At 37.8% G+C, this 20,459-nt stretch overlaps 1 pseudogene; it reads right to left on the reverse strand.

Annotated features, from left to right (window-relative positions):
* Positions 1–539: 539 nt before the first annotated feature.
* Positions 540–20,459, reverse strand: part of LOC127649677 (mitoguardin 1-like) — a 30,021-nt pseudogene continuing 10,101 nt past the window's right edge.

Below are 20,459 nucleotides of genomic sequence, written 5' to 3' on the forward strand. Positions count from 1 at the left end.
CATGCAGATGCAAAATAATCCAGAGTTAGCACTATGAAACACTGATAACACTGACGTATACTGTATGTATGCTCATGTTTCATTGGTTTTGCAAGTTTTATTGATGCCCGTCTGTAGTGCTAATGTTTGTCCCACATTGCTGCCTTCATTCTCACTCACAGTGTGGAAGATGCTGCAGGCGTAGTTCGTAGAATCAGGTCCTGAGCTAGTTTGTCCGTAAGGAGGATACCTTTGAGTCTGTCCCTCCGCTGAACGTAGACTGTTCGAGGGCTCCAATTATAAGGTAAAAAATATATCATGAGGAATCTGCCATTGCAAAGTCAATGTTTATGTTAGTTTAGGGCGATGTTTGTCGATGCTGTTCTGATGACCTCGTGTTTTGATAAAAGAAATGTTGCCACATGTTTCTGTATTATTGGCTGACTGATAGCTTTCTGAAATTTTCTTTTGAGCTCATGCTTTGCCTTTAAGTGTAGGGACTTGATTTGCATCAATGCTATATAAGTGCACCATGACCAGGAACTTTTTTTTTATAGTAGATATTTGCCAGACTTTTTTTTTTTTTTTTTGTATGGCATGTAAATTGGAGAGTTTCTTTAAAATTAGTATTTGTCCATTGCTGCATATCCATTTGATTGCATGCAAGATGTGCTTTCCTTTTGAGCAAATTGTTCACAACAGAATTCGTGGGGGTCTAAAAACGAAGAGAAAATCGGAGGCTATCTGAAAAATTTGGAGCATGCCTTTTGAGGTAAAACAAAATGTTAAAACAGTTAAAGCTTGTTGAATGTATTTTTGCTTTGTTTCTGAAAATGTTTAAGATTGTTGCCATTGTCATCAATAAAGTTGTATTCATTGAAACGGTCTGAGGTTTTTATTAAAGATTCATATAATGGTTCTGAGTGTAGCAAGTAACTGTTCCAGTAGCAGTTGAGCACAATTTGGTTTGATACAATTACAAACTTTTCCCAGTCCCATTTCTGATCATACTCCACCTTGCTGGTGGAATGGCTTTAGTACATGGCAACTCACAATTGGTTGTTTGCCCAGTCAGTGTATTCTAGTCTTGATTTCACATCACCACATTGGAAAAAGGAACCGCCAGTGAGCTTGGATTGGTAAATTGCATGGGTCTGCAGTGAGAACTGTTTGGCTTGATGGTGTGAGAAATTACCTTGCTGTTTTTATTGGCCCAAATTACAAAATACCATCTGCACATCAAAACATTCAATTAAGAACTTTGTGCTACTCATAAGGCGTGTACAGATAATCCATTATGTTTGTTACATTCACACCAACCAATGTACATGGCATGCCCTGTTTCTATGAAGATGGAAGTATAATACAGTTAATGAGACAGAAGCACTAACTTTTCACAGTTTTACTTAATGTGGTTCAAGATTTAATTAATGGCATCTACACTTGTGAGATGTATAGCCGCAAACTACTGCAGAGGTAAGTTTGTCCATAAAATCCTTCTGGGAATCTAGTAGTAACCTTAAAGAAACGTGCCTTTTATTTTAAAAAAAAAGAATAATCAGATCATCTGTTGTGCAAACAGTTATTGAAAAAAGTATTGTAACATGACATAAAAATGAATTACTGTCCCTCTTTTCCTATATTTTAAACATTACACAAACATTGCCATGTTACTAAGATTGAAGGACAAGTGTAAAAATGTGTACTGAACCCAGAGTCTTAGGATTTCGACTGCATGCTTTCCAAAGGTGAAATCAGCACCTGCAGGCAATGAATGTCCATGCAAATGTGGAGGTTGTGAAATACTGGCAGTAGCTCACTGGACCGTAGCCTCCAGCAATGCATTTGGCACAAGGTGCAAAGTTGTACTGGCACAGACATTGAAGTGAAGGTGAGCGTCAGCACCCAAGTAAGCCAGGAGCACAGTGTTGGTGAAGCAGGTGCAGGATGTCCTCCGCTAGAGTGTCCAGACTGGAATAACACACTTTCTCCATGTCAAAGATGTCCTTCAGGAAGAAAAGCACCTGCTCCTGTGGACCAAAAGAAAACCCTTTTTAAAAATTATTTTTAACTACAGTAAAACTTGATTGAACATAATTGTTGTATTTCCCTAATGACACTTAGATTGCCATATCACTGTTACACACTGTATGCCTTGAAAAGGCATTTTTTGGAAAATTACACTGGTAGTCCCGCAATAACCAGACCTTTGACTCCATATTAAATTGGGTGCACATTGTGAGTTTTACCGGCCAAGATCCATCTGCCCGACATACAAGTAGTCATTAGATGCTTTTCCACTATGGGGCCTGTGCGAGTCAGGACTATCAACTGGTCAGCCAGGGCCAATAGCCTGGAGCTGCGAGACCAAAATGACTCTGCGTTCCCACAATTGCGTCAACAGCCCAGCATCGTTGCCCTAAAACCCTGCCCTTAATACACCACTCTGGTGACATTCGCACACCCTGCCCATTAAACAAGCAAGAGGGAAAACTCAAGCTGAGGTATCAGACTCTGGAGACTAGCTATCCCTCGAAATGGACATGGAATCGTATTGTGCCCACAAGTAATTTTTCCCAAACCTGTACCATTGTGTGCTGGATACACAACTTGGCAAATTCGGCTACACCTTACTTAATGTATTTGTTCAGCAGACACTGTTGATCTGACGTTGCAATTTCATTATCCCAAATTCTCAAAAGAGCCCTGATTTTGTCTACTCACCAGTTCTGACGATTCTCCATTGGTCTGTTGAGGTAAGCTTGTAGCTGGATATGAAATATTGGGAAAAAGTTTCTTGGTGCTAAAACCTCTGATCTGACTCATTGAACATTGACCCCGCCTCAATCCCAGTTGGCCTTTAGCTCAAGGGTTTGGAAAGGTCGGCGGGTTAAAGACACAGGAGCCATGATGAAGCCCTGGCACGCACGAACATGTCCTCATTTGGCCCAATAGTGGAAAAAAAGCTATTTAGTACACTGTAAAAAACCCAACTTGAAAAAAGTTTAAATGACTAGTTTTGTTGTGTTGTGTTGGCTCAGCAAAAATCCATGAAAAAGTCAGTACAACTATTTTTAATACACTTATTCAACATAAACCAAGTTTTTTTCCATAAACTTAAAAAGATGAGTTTTGTGAACAAAGCTTCGCAAGTCCATTCAAAAAAAGTTCTGCCAACTTATTAATTTGAGTTAAGTCAGTTTCATTTAGAATCTGCCCTCCCATATAATAAAATGCTAATTTTGGAATAAAATGCAACCATTTGTTTACGGGACAATGAAGAAAAATGTTTTTAGGGATTTTTAAAAGAACTTAAGTATAATTTAGAACTTATTTTAATTATTATTAATAATAATAATAATTAAAACATGCATAGGCCTACTGCATAATTGTATAATAATGTAATTTCACCATAATAATGTATTATTATGGTGAAATTACAAGTAGTAGTAGTAGTAGTGCACGGCATTATACGTAAAAAATCTTCCTGATTTCGGCCAAATTATGTTCCAGGGTTCAACCATATGGCCGAAATCAGGAAGATTTTTACTGTGAAGTTTTGTTAACAACAGAAGTGAGCGCCATTGCTCTCAAAACAGAACACAATTAGCACGTGGGGACTTTATTGCATTGTTATATTTAAATAAACCAAACATTAAAAAAAATATCAGCATGTTTTCTGATGAACGACTGCATCATTTTCTCAAGCGCTAAACCACGCCCTCAGTATTTTGACCGTTGCGCATTCTTGCTGCGCGTCAACGTCAACTTTTTAATGCGGGAGAAACAACTGTTCAGCAAACTGCCGAAGAAGAATACTTAAGAAAGAAGAGACAGCACGTGGGCGATTATCCAGAGGAATCTTTATGGTGAGTACGTTTATTTGGTTTTTGATGATCAATGTTCATTCTTTGAGTCACATTTTTCCTAAATTAGTCGATATTGGTTAATTAGGAAAAATAGACACTTCTACCTTTTCTTTGTAAATTATCAACATTCCTGAATGTTTAAATCTAACTGTATTTTTAAATCCTGTTTTATAAAATAAATACGTTTTTGTCTTTTGTTGCGATGGATTTTGCTGCACAATTAAATTGCGTTGGAAGTCGTGCATATGATTCTGCTGCAGCCTCGTTAGCCAGATTAGCTCATCTGAAAGCCTTCCATCGGTTAATACTGTACTGAGGAGGCCCAACAGTAGAAAGATTGCTTTATATAATATTCTGAGGAGATAATGATTATTGATAATATAGGGGATTTTCAAATCTGTGCAGCAGTTGCCATACAAAAAAAATTCATGGTTTATTTAATTGTTCATTCATTAATTTGCCTTTTAATGAACCTGGTCATTCACATTTGTGTATTTTGTTTTACAGATCTCCATTGAGAGCACACTTCATGCAGTGTAGGTACTGTAAATACACCTGTGACAGTCAAAATCTGCTGCTGAGACACTGCAGGCTCAAGCATTGGCACCCAGGCCGACGTGTACCATTATTGTGCCTGTACTCTGAGTGTGTCTGCGCTTTCAATTTAAAATGGGAAATTACAGACAAAAATTACGCAATACTGGATGTAGTGAGCTTGACAATAGAAGAGATGATGGTTCAAGAGTTCCCCAGAAGAAACCAAGAAGATCAGAAATCAACTTTCTCCCAGACAATCCTGTTGGTTTGGATGATGCTGCATTGGAAAATGAAAGGGAACATCTTGAGCTTGAAGTAAAAAAAGGAACATGGACATTACAATACTGAACACCAAAATGGAAACCACATTCCCTCTTAGAAGAAAAGAAATAGTCAATGAGCAGCCCTTGGTCTCTGTCATCAAAGAAAGATGGCCTGGCCTCTTTTTGCAGGAGCAAGTAAGTTACATTTTGTCTACATAATTTTGTTATGATTCTTTATAGACTTAAATGTTCGCAGATATTTTTTTTCTCGTTCACTCCCTCAGCTTTATGCAGAGTTTCAAAGGATCACTTGTGTGGACCTCAAAACGGCTTTCATGACATCTCTGAACAAACATAGCAATGCCCTCATCAAAATGTATCGAGCAAAGAGTAAAGACCTTGCAGATGAGATGAAAATTATCCTGGACCATTTTGATGAGCAGGTATGATTCATATACATATGAATCCCTTGGAATAAGTGGTTGTATCTGTATATACAAAAGATTATTCATTAAAATAGGGAATATATATAATTGTCCCTACATTAAATTTGTTTTAAGCTTTTTGTTGTCAGTTTTTGTGGAATTTTTGCCCTGAGTCCCCCTTCATTTCTGACACTTTGCCCATCCTAATACATTTACTGCAAGGAATCATGAAGAAGTAAATCGTAATTAAAATGATTTATTTTCCTCCTACAGACAACAAACATCCTGTCACACAGATACACTACGGCTCTACGGGGACTCCCCTTGTACCTCAGGGAGCGTGATGCAATATCCAAGACTTGTCTGGTAGGTTTTAAATTTTCAGCTCATATTTTCATTGATCACAATTCTTTTATGAAATGTGTGGTTATATTTAATAAAGGTGCTGACATGGTTTTCATGTGGCTCGTTTTCATCGTGTTTACATCAGGTTAGCACAATGTGCCATGTTTTGTTTGCAAGAGTTTATTTGAGCATTGAATTTTCTATTTAAACTTCTGAACAACCTTTTTTCATTAAATGTATATATTTCTTAGGACACTGATTTAGAGGAGACTTATGCAAGAGGAGTGAAACTGGGCATCCTTGAAGTTATGGAGGATGACATCTCGCAGGCAACAAAGAGATGTCTTAACTTCAGCATCATCCTGGAGGAAACTGTGGTCATGGAGGACCTATCTGACTTTCCCACTGCTTTCATGGTACTCTTTGGACTTCTCTATGCGCTAAATATTGAGTATCCAAAAGGACTAAAATACACATTTGAGGCAGTGCAGAACATCTTTGTGGGATTGGGAGAAAAGTGCACCAACAGAGTTCAGTCCCTGAAGAATAAGATTTTCACTGTATAGAGCAGTTTAAGATGCTTTGAATATTTTCAGATGCTTTTATGGTTGGTGGGTACCTTTGGCATAATAATGTTTTTGTTTTTATGTCGCTGTATATTGTGGTACTGGTGCATTTTGAATTTTTAAGACTTGGTCTTGAATTCCCTTTAAAGTGAAATGCTTATTTGTTTACTTGATATCCGTTGATATACTGTTCAGTCAAATTAAATGTTTCATGTTGAGGTGTGTCAGTGTTTTTTAGATGGGTGCACTTCTATTTTAGACCATGCTTCAAATTTTGAAAGTTTGTTCCTCCTACATGCTACTGTTTAGACACACATTTCATATTCAGTGGCAGTGTTTTGTAAAACTGCTTTAACTGAAGCGTTTAATTTTTGTATTGCAGTATTGAATCACTTTGGTTTAAATATTTGTGAATGTAAAAAATTTGGTATCACAGGATTTTTTTTTTTTTATGAGATGGTGGTAGCACTACTATCATTATTGATGCCTATCTTTGGCAGGTTAGCGCAATTATTAAATTTTTTATTTGTTTCCTGTGAGAAATATTTAAAGACCAAAAGGATTAATCATCATGTTGTCATGATGATGGCTAATTAAAATGCCATTTAATTGCCTTCAACAGGTTGGTGAAAACATTCTTATATTGCTCTTTGGAATAAATGTTTTGTTAACATTCTCACTGTTTTCAGTTCTTGACTTGGGCAATGGTATTGTAGTTTCCAGTCGTAACATATTATTACTTAGTACCAATTTCCAATAGCATTTTTTTTGTTCACTCAACTTCAGACATTTGAGTTCTACATACAAAATCTTTTGTATTGGCACAACTTAAAAAGATTTGTTATAGAATAGTTACACCTCAGAAAACTAACAATCTTAAGTTAACTCAACTAAATATTTTTTGCATCACTGACAACTTCATTTAAGTCAGTATAACTGTTATTTACAAAAGTTGAGTAAACAAGAAAAGGCTAAAGGAAATTGGTACTAAGATTTTTTTTGTTGTACTGGCTTATTTTTTTTTACAGTGTAGATACTTATCTAAAATAATTTGATACATCCCCTGGAGCAACCATTGCCTTTCTCAAAGGCACACTAGCTCATAAATCGTCCCTTGTAGGGTTCAAACCAACAACCTGTTGTCAAACCGGAACTGCTACTATTTTCTTTTTTTAAGCATGCATTGCCAAACCCATGTATCCTGACTACTGGAAGTTGCAGAGAGACCAGCCAAACAAATTGGTTATGGTTGTTTCACCACCTAACAATCTGTATCAGAATGCAAGTGTGTTGCTGAGCCTTACACTTCAGAGATACAGAAGGAATCAAATTATGCCTTACCTTGAAGAAGCAGCAGAAATCGTGCAAGGAACTTTTAGGGCCCAGAAACCCCCAGGCAAGGACAGGACTTATGTGTTCACAGACTGCATAGAAATGAGCAATGAAGCCATCTTGCACCTGAGGGCATACATAAAATATGTATCTTTTTCCATGGATTAAGCCTTTGAGAGATTAAACTTTATTCAGTGATTCTGGATTGTCTAGTCTGTAAAACAATCATTACAGTGCTAGCTCTTAACATTTGGATTTAAACCACATTTAAGGCACAAAAATTCCACAAAGAGATGCAGGTATGTTCAATGCATTTGAAGCCAAATTTCAGCCTAATCATACTGGTTGAACAGTCATAAACCAAACAATACCTTCATATGTTGTCTCTTCTGTTTCAGAACAGACCAACAGCTTGATGCAACAGCCTGTGGCAGCAGAATAAAGTTATTAGAAATATCAACAACAAAAATTTCATAATTTGTGTAAGTGAAATATAATTTAGTCTAAAATGATTGCAGATTGATATAGATTCTATACTTACTGTCTCTTTGAAGGAGCTGTTGAGCCAGCGATTGTTGACCACATTCTGGATGGAGATTGGTGGATTCTCAAATGAGTCAATTAGGATGAAGTCAAGAACAATATCATAGAAGTTAAGATGCTTTACCTGAAAAGGACAAACATTTTAAACCTCGGTCAAAAGTTACTTTGCACAACAGGAAGTCAAGATGTGTTTCAGTTGTGTGAGATTTTACTCTTCAGGACAGGTCTTCACATGGTAACTGCATAGCAGTCGCTCACCCCTCTTGAAGAAAGCTCACTTTCTGTGTTCTCCCAGTGATTTGCTTGATCCAGGAAGCAGATCATTTCTTCAAACACCTCCTCAAATCTTATTGGGCTCTGCAAACCGTAGTACAGTTTAAATGGGTCGGGGACTGTTCAGGAATCAGAAACGCATAAAGAGAAAAGAAAACCCACCTTCCTTGCTTTGACAATTATTGAAGACAATATCTTCTTTCCCGTGTCAGCCAAAAATGCTCTAGTTGCCTTTTCACATAAAATGATCTAAACCAAAAAGCATGGTACAGAATACGTATCACAAGGTTGTCCACATAAAACAAATCTGTTGTAACATTTTCTATGCCCTATCCCATCCAAAAACCAAACTATCCTATTAATATTAATAATCATGAACTGAACTGAAATTACTATAATAAACATGCTACAGTATATGAGTCACAAAGGCTTGAAACAATCAAGCACACAACAGATAAGACCAATGTCAGAACTATTGGCTAATCAACATATTATATCAGTGCTTCTCAATCCTGTTTCTCCCCCCAACACTAAACATTTGGATAGCTCCCTAATCAAACACACCTGATAGAGCTCGTTATTGGAGACTGCCAAGACCTGAATTGGGTGTGTCAGAAATGAAGATATACAAAGTGTGCAGTGTCGGGTTGGCTCCAGGAACAAGGTTGAGAACCACTGTATTAGATGAATGTCTGAAATAATTATGAAGGGGAAATACTGCCCTTACATCAAAGAAACTGAGGGCAAGATAAAGGCCAAAATTATTTTCTACTGGACCCAAATTCACAAAATGACTAAAAGGAAGCAAACATTATATACACTGGACTTGAAGGAAATCCATTACCTGACATGCTTGTCTTATACAGTGCAGCTTTGTCAGGAAGTCAGTGTCTCCTACACATTCAAACATCTCAGTTCTGTTTTTTGAAAAAACACCACTAGTAAAACAAAAACACAGTCTGCATAAAAACAGCACCTTAAAATCTTTTAAGCTGAATATTGTCAGACTAAACAAATGTTTATAAACGGATAGTTCCAGAACAGTCAAAAATTGTTCCTAGCGTGAGCCATCTTTAAAGACATTATGTTGAAATGCACTCATTTTCATCAATCCTAATACATTAAATCCGATTGCAGTACTGTTTATATGTACCTTAAACTTAGCAGTCCGAAACAAATATCCAATTAAATGTGCATAACATATTTTCCGAACAAAACATCTGTGCTTGTGAAGGTCATCAATTACCACATTCGGAAGAAGGCCACGCCAAGCATGGCACAAAAGTTGGAAATTGCCGTTTTTGCTGTTGACATGTCTAAAACATAAGCCAGAAAAGATTTCTTCTCATGTTATTTTACTTAGCAAATTAAGAGAATTGAAAGCAGTGTCCCAACATCCTGTCAGGCTTAACTACATTAGCCTCATGCCCATTCCTCCTCCAATAGCTAGTAAAGATTGTTAGAGAGAGTTTACAGATGTACAATATAGGTGCTGAATGACTAATTTCACTGATGTTTAAAGTCTACAAGTCTAAAAAGAAACCGACCTTCAGAAAAGTAAAACAAATTAATAATTCGACTCATTTAAAATAAATCTTTTCCAATTCTGAAGCTAAATTCCACTGAAACGGGGCATTTATCTGCGTTGTGCTCGCCATGCATTATGATCATTGTACATTAAATATAGAACATGACACTCATTCACTGAATCAATGTTAGTGAATATTTAACAGGCATATTTATGAAAACAATTGAATGAATGTTGCAGGACCAATAGAGCAACCCAGCCTGTCCTAAGCACAGTAGTGGATCCTAGCAACGCTCTCTGGGGCGGCACAACGGTATCTGATCAAACACCCTTGCACAGAGCTCGCAAGATCGCCATGGGAGAAATGTGCCCCGAATTGTGCCATCCTCCCCCTGGCTCGCGATGGGTGAAAGGTGCCCCAAATCATGCCACCCCGCACAGAGCTCGCAAGGTCGTGATGGGGAAAGTTGCCGCGTTATTGCCGCGTTGTTCCCGAACAGGCTACGTGATAAGATGTGCGAATTGACCGTCTTGGAAGCAGAGGCAACTGAGACTTGTCCTCTGCCACCTGGATTGAGGTGAGTAACCGTGCCACCACGAGGACCTAATAAGTAGTGGAGGGGGGACTAAGCCAAATTTACGAGAGAAAAAATGCGCTGAAAAGTTCCGTGTATTTCACAACGTGCAGTCATGCATTAGCCATTGATCTAATATGACAGCTGTTTAGTAAAGAATGTTAACCAAAAACAGTTATGATGGGAAAAAATAGCCATAGGATAGAAAAAATTGTGATGTAGCCTAAAAAAAACCTAATGTATTCTAAACGACATGCACGCAGAATACAGGTGAAACTCGAAAAATTTGAATATCGTGCAAAAGTTCATTAATTTCAGTAATTCAACTTAAAAGGTGAAACTAATATATTATATAGACTCATTACAAGCAAAGTAAGATATTTCAAGCCTTTATTTGATATAATTTTGATGATTATGGCTTACAGCTTATGAAAACCCCAAATTCAGAATCTCAGAAAATTAGAATATTACATGAAATCAATAAAAAAAAAGGATTTTAAATACAGAAATGTCGGCCCTCCGAAAAGTATAATCATGTATATGTACTCAGTACTTGGTTTGGGCCCCTTTTGCATTAATTACTGCCTCAATGCGGCGTGGCATGGATGCTATCAGCCTGTGGCACTGCTGAGGTGTTATGGAAGGCCAAGATGCTTCAATAGCGGCCTTCAGCTCTTCTGCATTGTTTGGTCTCATGTCTCTCATCTTTCTCTTGGCAATGCCTCATAGATTCTCTATGGGGTTCAGGTCAGGCGAGTTTGCTGGCCAATCAAGCACAGTAATACCATGGTCATTGAACCAGGTTTTGGTACTTTTGGCAGTGTGGGCAGGTGCCAAGTCCTGCTGGAAAATGAAGTCAGCATCTCCATAAAGCTTGTCTGCTGAAGGAAGCATGAAGTGCTCTAAAATGTCCCGGTAGACGGCTGCGTTGACTCTGGACTTAATAAAGCACAGTGGACCAACACCAGCCGATGACATGGCTCCCCAAACCAACACAGACTGTGGAAACTTCACACTGGACTTCAAGCATCTTGGATTGTGTGCCTCTCCATTCTTCCTCCAGACTCTGGGACCTTGGTTTCCAAATGAGATGCAAAATTTGCTCTCATCAGAAAAGAGGACTTTGGACCACTGAGCAACAGACCAGTTCTTTTTTTCTTTAGCCGTAAGACGTTTGACATTTGAAGCCCATGTCCAGGACCCGTCTGTGTGTGGTGGCTCTTGATGCAGTAACTCCAGCCTCAGTCCACTCCTTGTGAAGCTCCCCCACACATTTGAATGGCCTTTTCCTGACAATCCTCTCCAGGCTACGGTCATCCCTGCTGTTTGTGCACCTTTTTCCTTCCACACTTTTCCCTTCCACTTAACTTTCTATTAATGTGCTTTGATACAGCACTTTGAGAACATCCAACTTCTTTTGCAATTACCTTTTGAGGCTTTCCCTCCTTGTGGAGGGTGTCAATGATGGTTTTCTGCACAGCTGTCAGGTCAGCAGTCTTCCCCATGATTGTGAATTCAACTGAATCAGACTGAGAGACCATTTAAAGGCTCAGGAACCCTTTGCAGGTGTTTAGCTGATTAGAGTGTGACACTTTGAGCCTACATTACTGAACCTTTTCACAATATTCTAATTTTCTGAGATTCTGAATTTGGGGTTTTCATAAGCTGTAAGCCATAATCATCAAAATTATATCACATAAAGGCTTGAAATATCTTTTCTTGTAATGAGTCTATATAATATATTAGTTTCACCTTTTAAGTTGAATTACTGAAATTAATGAACTTTTGCACGATATTCAAATTTTTCAAGTTTCACCTGTAAAAGATTTAACCAGTTAAGCAGTCGGCACCTTGTTGCAAATATACAGTCATTTTCTAGGATGCTTCCTCAAAAGCATACCATTTTTTAATGAGCAAAATTAACACGTCGGCATTATCTGGTGAAAGACAACACGATTCATCTGATGTGGCTATACTGCACTTAACGTACAAGCATGCACTGATTTAAAGAAGACTCAAATGTGAAAACATCCATTTGGACTTTCAAATGTTTGAAAATCTGATTCCCGCACCACCACCGAAGTGATTTCATAACTACTTTGCTGGGTTTGCACACCTAGCAAGAGGACTGTTACGATAAATAAAGGTCTAAGGGATGTACCGCAACATTTAGATATTATATCACCACTGGTAATTGGGCCGCAGCACAAGGACACTTGACAAAACTGTTAGAAGTGTAATCAACTGGATAATTTATTACAAAAAAGCCGAAGCCACTAGATCCAGTAAATGCGCTATGTACAATAATGACAATACTCATGAGAAAACAATACAATAAATAAATAAGTAAATAGATGGGAAAAGAACTTAAGTGGCGCCAAAGGAACAAAACAAATATAACCAAAACAATCCCCTAAATCTACTCTTAATCTGCCAAAGTAAAATGTAGAAAATAAACCGAGTTCTTCAGCGCATCCGACGCCCAGATAACCCTAACTAAGAAAAGCAAAAAAAATACAGAGAGTGGCGCACACTTCTTCCCTAGTGTGTCTAACACTTATACATACTACGGGCACAGTGTATATCGCGATATACTAACCTGTACTCCTTTCCCATTAGCGTAAAAGCCATTAGACTCTGAACAGTATCGCAAGACACAAAAAGGGCTAAGCAATTAATGCTAGATTACACATACGAAAACTGCATACAACGTACACCTCTCAAGACACCGAACAGACACGCGCTCTCGCTTGAATGACACACGCTGTCTTTTAAAACAGCTGGGCGCCATCAGAATGGACGTTGAAGAACCGCCTTAATTATGATGAACATCTGACACAGCCAATCACGCCACCTAAGAGCAGATAGAGAGCGTACCAAAGAGGGAGGGAATAATGAAAACAAAAACATATACACGTGGGGAACGTAACAAGGACATTTTCCTACATGTGCCACGAGTGAGAGAGGGAAGAAGCACATGCAGGTTGAGGTAAAATGAACCTTTGTATCTGCTCCAGATATCCTCTTTTAAAATAATATTTGTATTATTAATTCCATTTAAAATATATCAAATTAATATGACAGTAGTTTAAGTGCAGCCAAACGTAAATGTGTAAACATGATGATCAGTTTAATGGGGGGAAATATTAACCGACTAGTAATTCTAGTGTCAACTAGTCTCACACATCCCTAGTAAAATGGAAACAACATTTTAGGAAGACAAAAACATATATATATATATATTTTCATTGCATCCCTTAACAAAATCACTATAACCTACAGCATTTTGGGGCTTACTGCATTAATGTATTTTATTAGTAACACCTGTACACCTACTTATTTATGCAATGATCTAATCAGCCAATCATGTGGCAGTAGTGCAATGCACAAAATCATGCAGATATGGGTCAGGAGCTTCAGTTAATGTTCACATCAACCATCAGAATGGGGAAAAATGTGATCTCAGTGATTTGGACCACGATTGTTGGTGCCAGAAGGGCTGGTTTGAGTATTTCTGTAACTGCTGATCTCCTGGGATTTTCACATGTAACAGTCTCTAGAGTTTACTCAGAATGGTGCATAAAAACAAAAAACATCCAGTGAGCGGCAGTTCTGCAGACAGAAACGCTTTGTTGATGAGAGAGGTCAACGGACAATGGCCAGACTAGTTCAAGCTGACAGAAAGGCTACAGTAACTCAGATAACCACTCTGTACAATTGCAGTGAGCAGAATAACATCTCAAAATGCACAACACATCAAACCTTGAGGCGGATGAGCTACAACAGCAGAAGACCATGTCGGGCACTTATTGGGACCATATGTTCCTAATAAAGTGTGCAGTGAATGTACAAGACTAACCGTAGAACTCGACAGGACATCTTGCCCTCTTCAGCCATCTGCAAAGCCTCCTCATAGAAGGGGTAATTGCACAGTGAGCCCAAGGCATATGCACTTCTCATCTCTCTGTGCTCAGATAACTGGAACAGACAGAACTACGGTCATCAAATCTGTGCTCATAGTTTTCACATATCATATGACCATGATTCCTGGTCCGCTATTTGCAGTAGGAAACACTGCCACATGCACAAAACACCCTACTTATTTGTGCAATATATGTTTTTACTTGCAGGCACAATAATGATCTCACATCTCAATATTAACTGGGATGGATCAGTCAGGGGGTACATATATGCCTGGGATCTACACCTCCTGACTGGGAGGAATTTTTCCAAACTATTTTTAGGATTGATCATAAGGTTTCTTCAAAGTATTGACCCACTTTCCCTGCTCAGCACTGTTCTCATGGTGAAGTGCTGTCAGATAAATCAGTTATTTTCCTGTCGTTACATGAGCAGAGAGTGAGTTAAAGCATTTGCTGGTGTCCAAGACAGCAGGAACAGTCAACCTGGAGCTATCATTACACAAGACATGTTCTCTAACAAACAAAAAGTAGAGGCAGATTTAAATGACCAAAGATTATGAAACTCACAAAAAAACTGTGACCGTACCATGATGCAGTTATGGTATCAGATGGTAATACAAATTAATTTAATACCATGGTATGGAATGATTATTATATTCATGTACCATGGCATTTCAAGGTACTTTAGAAAACCATGGTATTGACATGGCACATCCAAATTTTGATTGGCAAAGAGCTCTGTCCCACCTCTGCGGCAGACACAAAGGAATCCGTTGAGGCGATGCTGATTGAGTCTCTGAGGCAGGTGTGTTCACAATCCTCCCTCATAGAGAGATCTGTATGTTTGTCTGCCAGAGAAAATGGCAGAAGATTAGAGTAAACAAGGGTGAGAAAATTGTTCTAGTTCCAAAACTGCAGATAGCATAAACAAGCCACATGGAGTGATTCGCTAGGATTGAAAGGAGTCTCAGAGGGACAGACCAGTTTGAGTATTTTTGCATGAGGAAGGGCATGAGTTGAGCCACATGTGTTTGGAGTGGGTAAGAGGTAGACCTGTAAACAATTGTAAGGAAAGAACTTCAAACCACTATTAGATTCTTTATTTAGATACAGAAAATGAGATGAGCCTCAGTAATATGTAGTAGTTAAGCAGTTCTATATAAATGCCAAAAAGTTGCACATCTACTGCTCAACAGTGGATTGCTGGATAAAGAACTTGCATTGTTGAATTTAAACCAAAATAAGAGCAGTAGAATAAATTCACTTCTGGACATCTTTTAAGCATGTGCACTGAAATTCCATCTTGAGCTCAAGGCCACAATAGCCCAACCACCAACAGCAACGTGAAAATCCAACTGATTTGTTTTTCCAAGACGAAGTTGGTGGGGCTGTTAACATTCACCCATTGACAGACATAGTCAATCACAAATGTCAATGAGGCTCATGGCTGAAGTTGATGGAAAAATCGGTTAGTAAAGCACAGAACAAAGTGTTCAGCATTAGAATGACATGGGGGGAAAACATCATCTTAATTTTCATCTTAAAAATTGGGACTTGTGTATAGGTCTTCAGTGTTCTGTAGACTGATGTTTCTGGGAGAGAGCTTTTTAACACAGGGCTCTATTGGCAGCAGAGGATTTAAGATTAAGCAATAGCTTGCCCTCCTCGCTTTAAGTGACCTGAACACAGAAAGCCTCATAATGACATGGCCTTGTCTTTAAAGTCCTGCTGTGGATGGAGCTCCAGAGAGAGACTTCACTACAGAATGTAGGGCAGGGTCTAAAATAATCCTTCAAAACAGCCACTACAAAGCAGATGTATTACCTGATGGCTAATTAAAGTATCACTGCGGACGGGTTCAATTATCTCTGGTGGTCACAAATCTTTAATGATAGGTGAGCAAGGCTGGTTACTTTTAAAATGTATTTCACTACAGACTACAAAATACATGCTGTAAAATGTAATTTGTAACACATTCCATTAGATTATTCAAGTACAGTAACATAATCTAAATACTTTGAATTACTTCATCAGCACTGGCAGATTGTTTTACTTGCTTTTACTATAAACTAGTTAATAGCAAGTGGAGAACTCTGCCCGTACAGAAGACAAATACACATTAAAATACATTCTATGAAAAAAGCCTTAATATTAGGTTTGCACCTATGTATCGGTTGCTGATATTTATTGGTCAATTATTGACCAATTTAAAACCATCAGCATATAGGTTATACGCATGAAAACACAGAAAAACTGATGGTTGATTTATAATTAATTATTAACACACTTTGTAAAAACATTGTAAATTCAAATGCACAATCCAGAAATAATAGCCAGAATATGTAGAAGTGTTGGCATGTAATATATAGTTTTTGAATATGTGACATTTGTGGAAGCAGCACTTACCTATAGGCTACATAATAAGGAAACCATCTAAAACGATTTAAAACAAGCAGACATTGACTTGTCCATTATTAGCAGCATGATTGATAGAATTAAGACTGAAATCGTGATTTAACCTTGCATGATTACTAAACCTTAAAAGGCTGCATTTTAAAATATAGACAGTCTGCATACATCGCTTCAGTCAGTGCTGTGTGAGCAAGCGATGCCCTCTAGTGGTTTGGAAGGTATTATCCATTATTATTGTTAATTATACTACTCTAATACAGAATTTAAAAGGGGTTTTGTTCCTTTAGAGTTCTGTTGGTTTGAACTGCAAAAATAGGAGTACAAAAATGTTTTAGAAGTACAAAATAACATCTTTTCATATCAATCATGTTGTTATATAGAGCTATTTTTTCCTTTTATCTTTCATTGTGGCTCTCTTAAAAAAGATGGCCTGTCATGTGTTCAACAGATCCAATCCATGTTTAATGGAAATAATTTATTGTTAGAACAGTAAACCTCTTGTACATTTTTTAGGCATAATTCCAAAGTAAAATTGATTGAATGACAAAATAAGGTAAGTGGCAAAATATCGTTATTGGCCTATGGTTGTTTGCTAAAATCAGTATCGGTCAAACATTTTCATGCGGTGCTTCCCTGCTAAATAACTTATGCTGTGTTGTTTCTAAAACAAGATAAAGTAAATTAATCTTGTTTTGAGGATTTTTAGATATTTTTATCTAAAAAATATTTTCATCACGAACAAGATAATAGCAGTACATCTTTGCCCTAATATCAATGGTCTTGTTTTGTATTTGTTTTACAAATAGAACATTTTTATTCACTTTAGATATTTTTTTTTACTTTCCATTTACTATTTATATACAGAAGACTTTTATACTTTATATGATTAGCTTTCCTGTCAATGCAATAAGATTAAACCATGTGTAAGATGTGCAAATGATAAACAACTTGTCCCAAATCTATTTATATAAAGTTATGATTTTATAAATGGCTTCTTGATTTGTGTGAACAAAAAAGGGCACATGCAATAAATGTCACGTCAATAAAAAAAAGACCCTTCTTTAGAGAACGGCCATGGTTCACAGTGTCAAGCCCAATAATAAATGTTACATAAGACCATTCAATAATTTCCGGACAGACATTTATTGACTTTAGTTAAAGAGAAAGAGAGTCACCATTACTGGGCCATGTTGAAGGGTCTGCCATTCCCAATGCTCCCTCAAACTCTTCTTGCAGCCGATAGGCTCTCTGTAGCAGAGACTCCAACTTATGGATGAAATCTGCATTGATGATACCCTAAAGAAGAATACACATTATCATAAGCGGATCTCTGTACACATGTATTCACTTCATATAGCCTATCAGGACTATTGTGGTTGGTGAATAATGCCTCCATGGTTTCTTCTGCTATGGCATCTCCAGCTCCTATCTTAACCAATGCACAGCTTGCCTCATCCTCCACCTGCCTGCTACGGAATGTTAGCGCTTGCTCCCAACGCTGGAGGGCCTCCTCAAATAACTCCATCCCTGTGTGAGGAGCACCAGCAGTGTGTGGGTTAAATGTTGGCAGAGTCTCATGAGGTTGACTGAGGTCAGAGGAGGAAGAGGTTCTCTGTGTGCTGGTTCTTACCCATCAGATACAGATTCTCTGGAGTGGTGATGGGGATATTGATCAGGTTACAGATGTCACTATCATCTCCTGCTTCATCCCAGCAGCCAGAGCTATTAGCAGCACACGTGCAGCTGCTGGAGGAGTGCCTGCTCTTTAACTGAGAGAAAAGCATGCACTAAATACGCCATTTTAGCACCAATGTTAGTTTTACCAGCATTAAAGCCCCAATATACTTCCGGAGGAGAAGTTCTTCTTCATTCAGGGATAAAAACAAGCTCTAAACAGCTAAGCAATGGTATACTGTTTGCGATGAGTAGAATTAAAATGAGTGATGATTCAATGATGATTTTAAAGTAATAAATATATATATATATATATATATATATACAGTAGATAACATCCCATTTGTCTTGTTTACATTCAGATTTCATTATGCTAATGCTATATCATGCTATACACGGTCATAATATGTGCCGATTACACTCCGTAATTTATGATGACACTGATACTACTGCAAAGACTGGTGTATAAAAGAGTGTTAATGTTCAGAATAAAGACAAAAGAATGATGATTATAGAGGCATATCTTACTTTGGGCAGATGTGTGAATGGCTTTCGCTGCAGATGGCACATGAGTGAATGGGCACTTGAGAGGATTTAAGTAGATTTGATTCCTTTTGTAGACTAATTAAACAAAACAAATTGCATGACATGGTCATGTTCATGATGAATACTGACTTCAAAATGTAAACAAAGTAGTAGGAGGAGCTTCAGGTCTGTTTGACAGGACCAATGGCAGTAAGAAGGTGTTTAGCAGCCGGTTAGAATTTTTCCTAAAAGTTTGCCCAGACAAGCTGTTATGAACCACCAAAACAAACGCAAAAACACCTTATTTTTGGTGTCACAGATTTAATTCTAAATTACATCACATTCATTTGATCTTAGATTCCGTATATCAGGGCCTTTAGGTGACCTTTGTTGCAGCTTTTTTTGAAAACAGTACTTTACAGCATGCCGTATTGAAATCACATAGACTTTAAACTACTAAACAAAGTAACAGACAAGAAAAAAATATCTTACTGAGGCCAGGCTCTGCAGGGAACCTGATAACTTGCTGTAGAGGCTGCCATTGGACACCACATTACTTGAGTAGCAGTTCTTTGAGTTTAGAGGTGGATTTTGATTATTGCTGCCAAAGTCTGAAAGAAGAGGTGGAGGACAGTCAGCATTGCATGGCACTAGAACTTACACAATCCATCATCAATGAATATAGTACCAGTCAAAAGTTTGGACATAGCTGCTCTTTTACTATTATCCAAATGTTTTAATAATTATAAAGTCGCCAACAATATGAAATAAAACAAATGGAAGTATGTGAATTATATAGTGACCAAAAACATCTTAAAATGGAGTAGACACCCTTTGTCTAGATTACAGCTCTGCAGACTCTTGACATAGGTGCTTCTCAATGCTAAAAACGCAGAGAATGGACTTGCGTTCTTAAGACCAGTCTTGCCATTGTGCACATTGAGTTTACAGTGAGTGAACTACTGCTATCATCACACACCAGTGACAGCATTATTACATCACACCAGTGAAGTTTGCAGGACCATAGTGCCATAATGACTTTTGGGATTTCAAATGGGTTCTTGACCATAAGTCACTATCCGATTCACCCTGATCAAGAACACAGCCAGAAAATGTTATGCATTCTCAGAACGTCGATTCTTGAGTACTGGAATTAAACTTCGGCAGAGGATGATGACATTGAATGAGTCCTCAAGAACGCAAGAACAAAAAAGAACGCACATTGAGAAACACCATTCTCATCATCCAGGTTCAAAATAAGTGATATACACTTAATGAGCACTTTATTAGGAACGCATGTACACCTACAGTGGATATAATATGTCTACACACCCATTAAAGGTTTTTGTCATGTAAAACATTTAAGATAAATCATATATTTTTGCACCTTTAAATGTAAAAATTACAACCTATGCAATGCCACTGAAAACCAAAATGACACATTTTAACGAGAGAGAGAGAGAGAGAGAGAGAGAGAAAAACTAAGAATAACTTTGCAAAAGTGTGCACTCCCTTTTATAATTGAGTATGTTCAGAATCAACCATTCATCAAGCTCATGTGAAATAGAACACACATTTCTTCACCTGAAGTGACTCTGATGAACTCATATAAAAATCAAATAAATCTCAGCTGTTCTTGTAGGATTTTTATGACATCTTGTTTGCATGCTACTACAAGAGCCATGGGCCA

The sequence above is a fragment of the Xyrauchen texanus genome, chromosome 9 (assembly GCF_025860055.1).
Source record: "Xyrauchen texanus isolate HMW12.3.18 chromosome 9, RBS_HiC_50CHRs, whole genome shotgun sequence".
Classification (NCBI taxonomy): Eukaryota; Metazoa; Chordata; class Actinopteri; order Cypriniformes; family Catostomidae; genus Xyrauchen; species Xyrauchen texanus.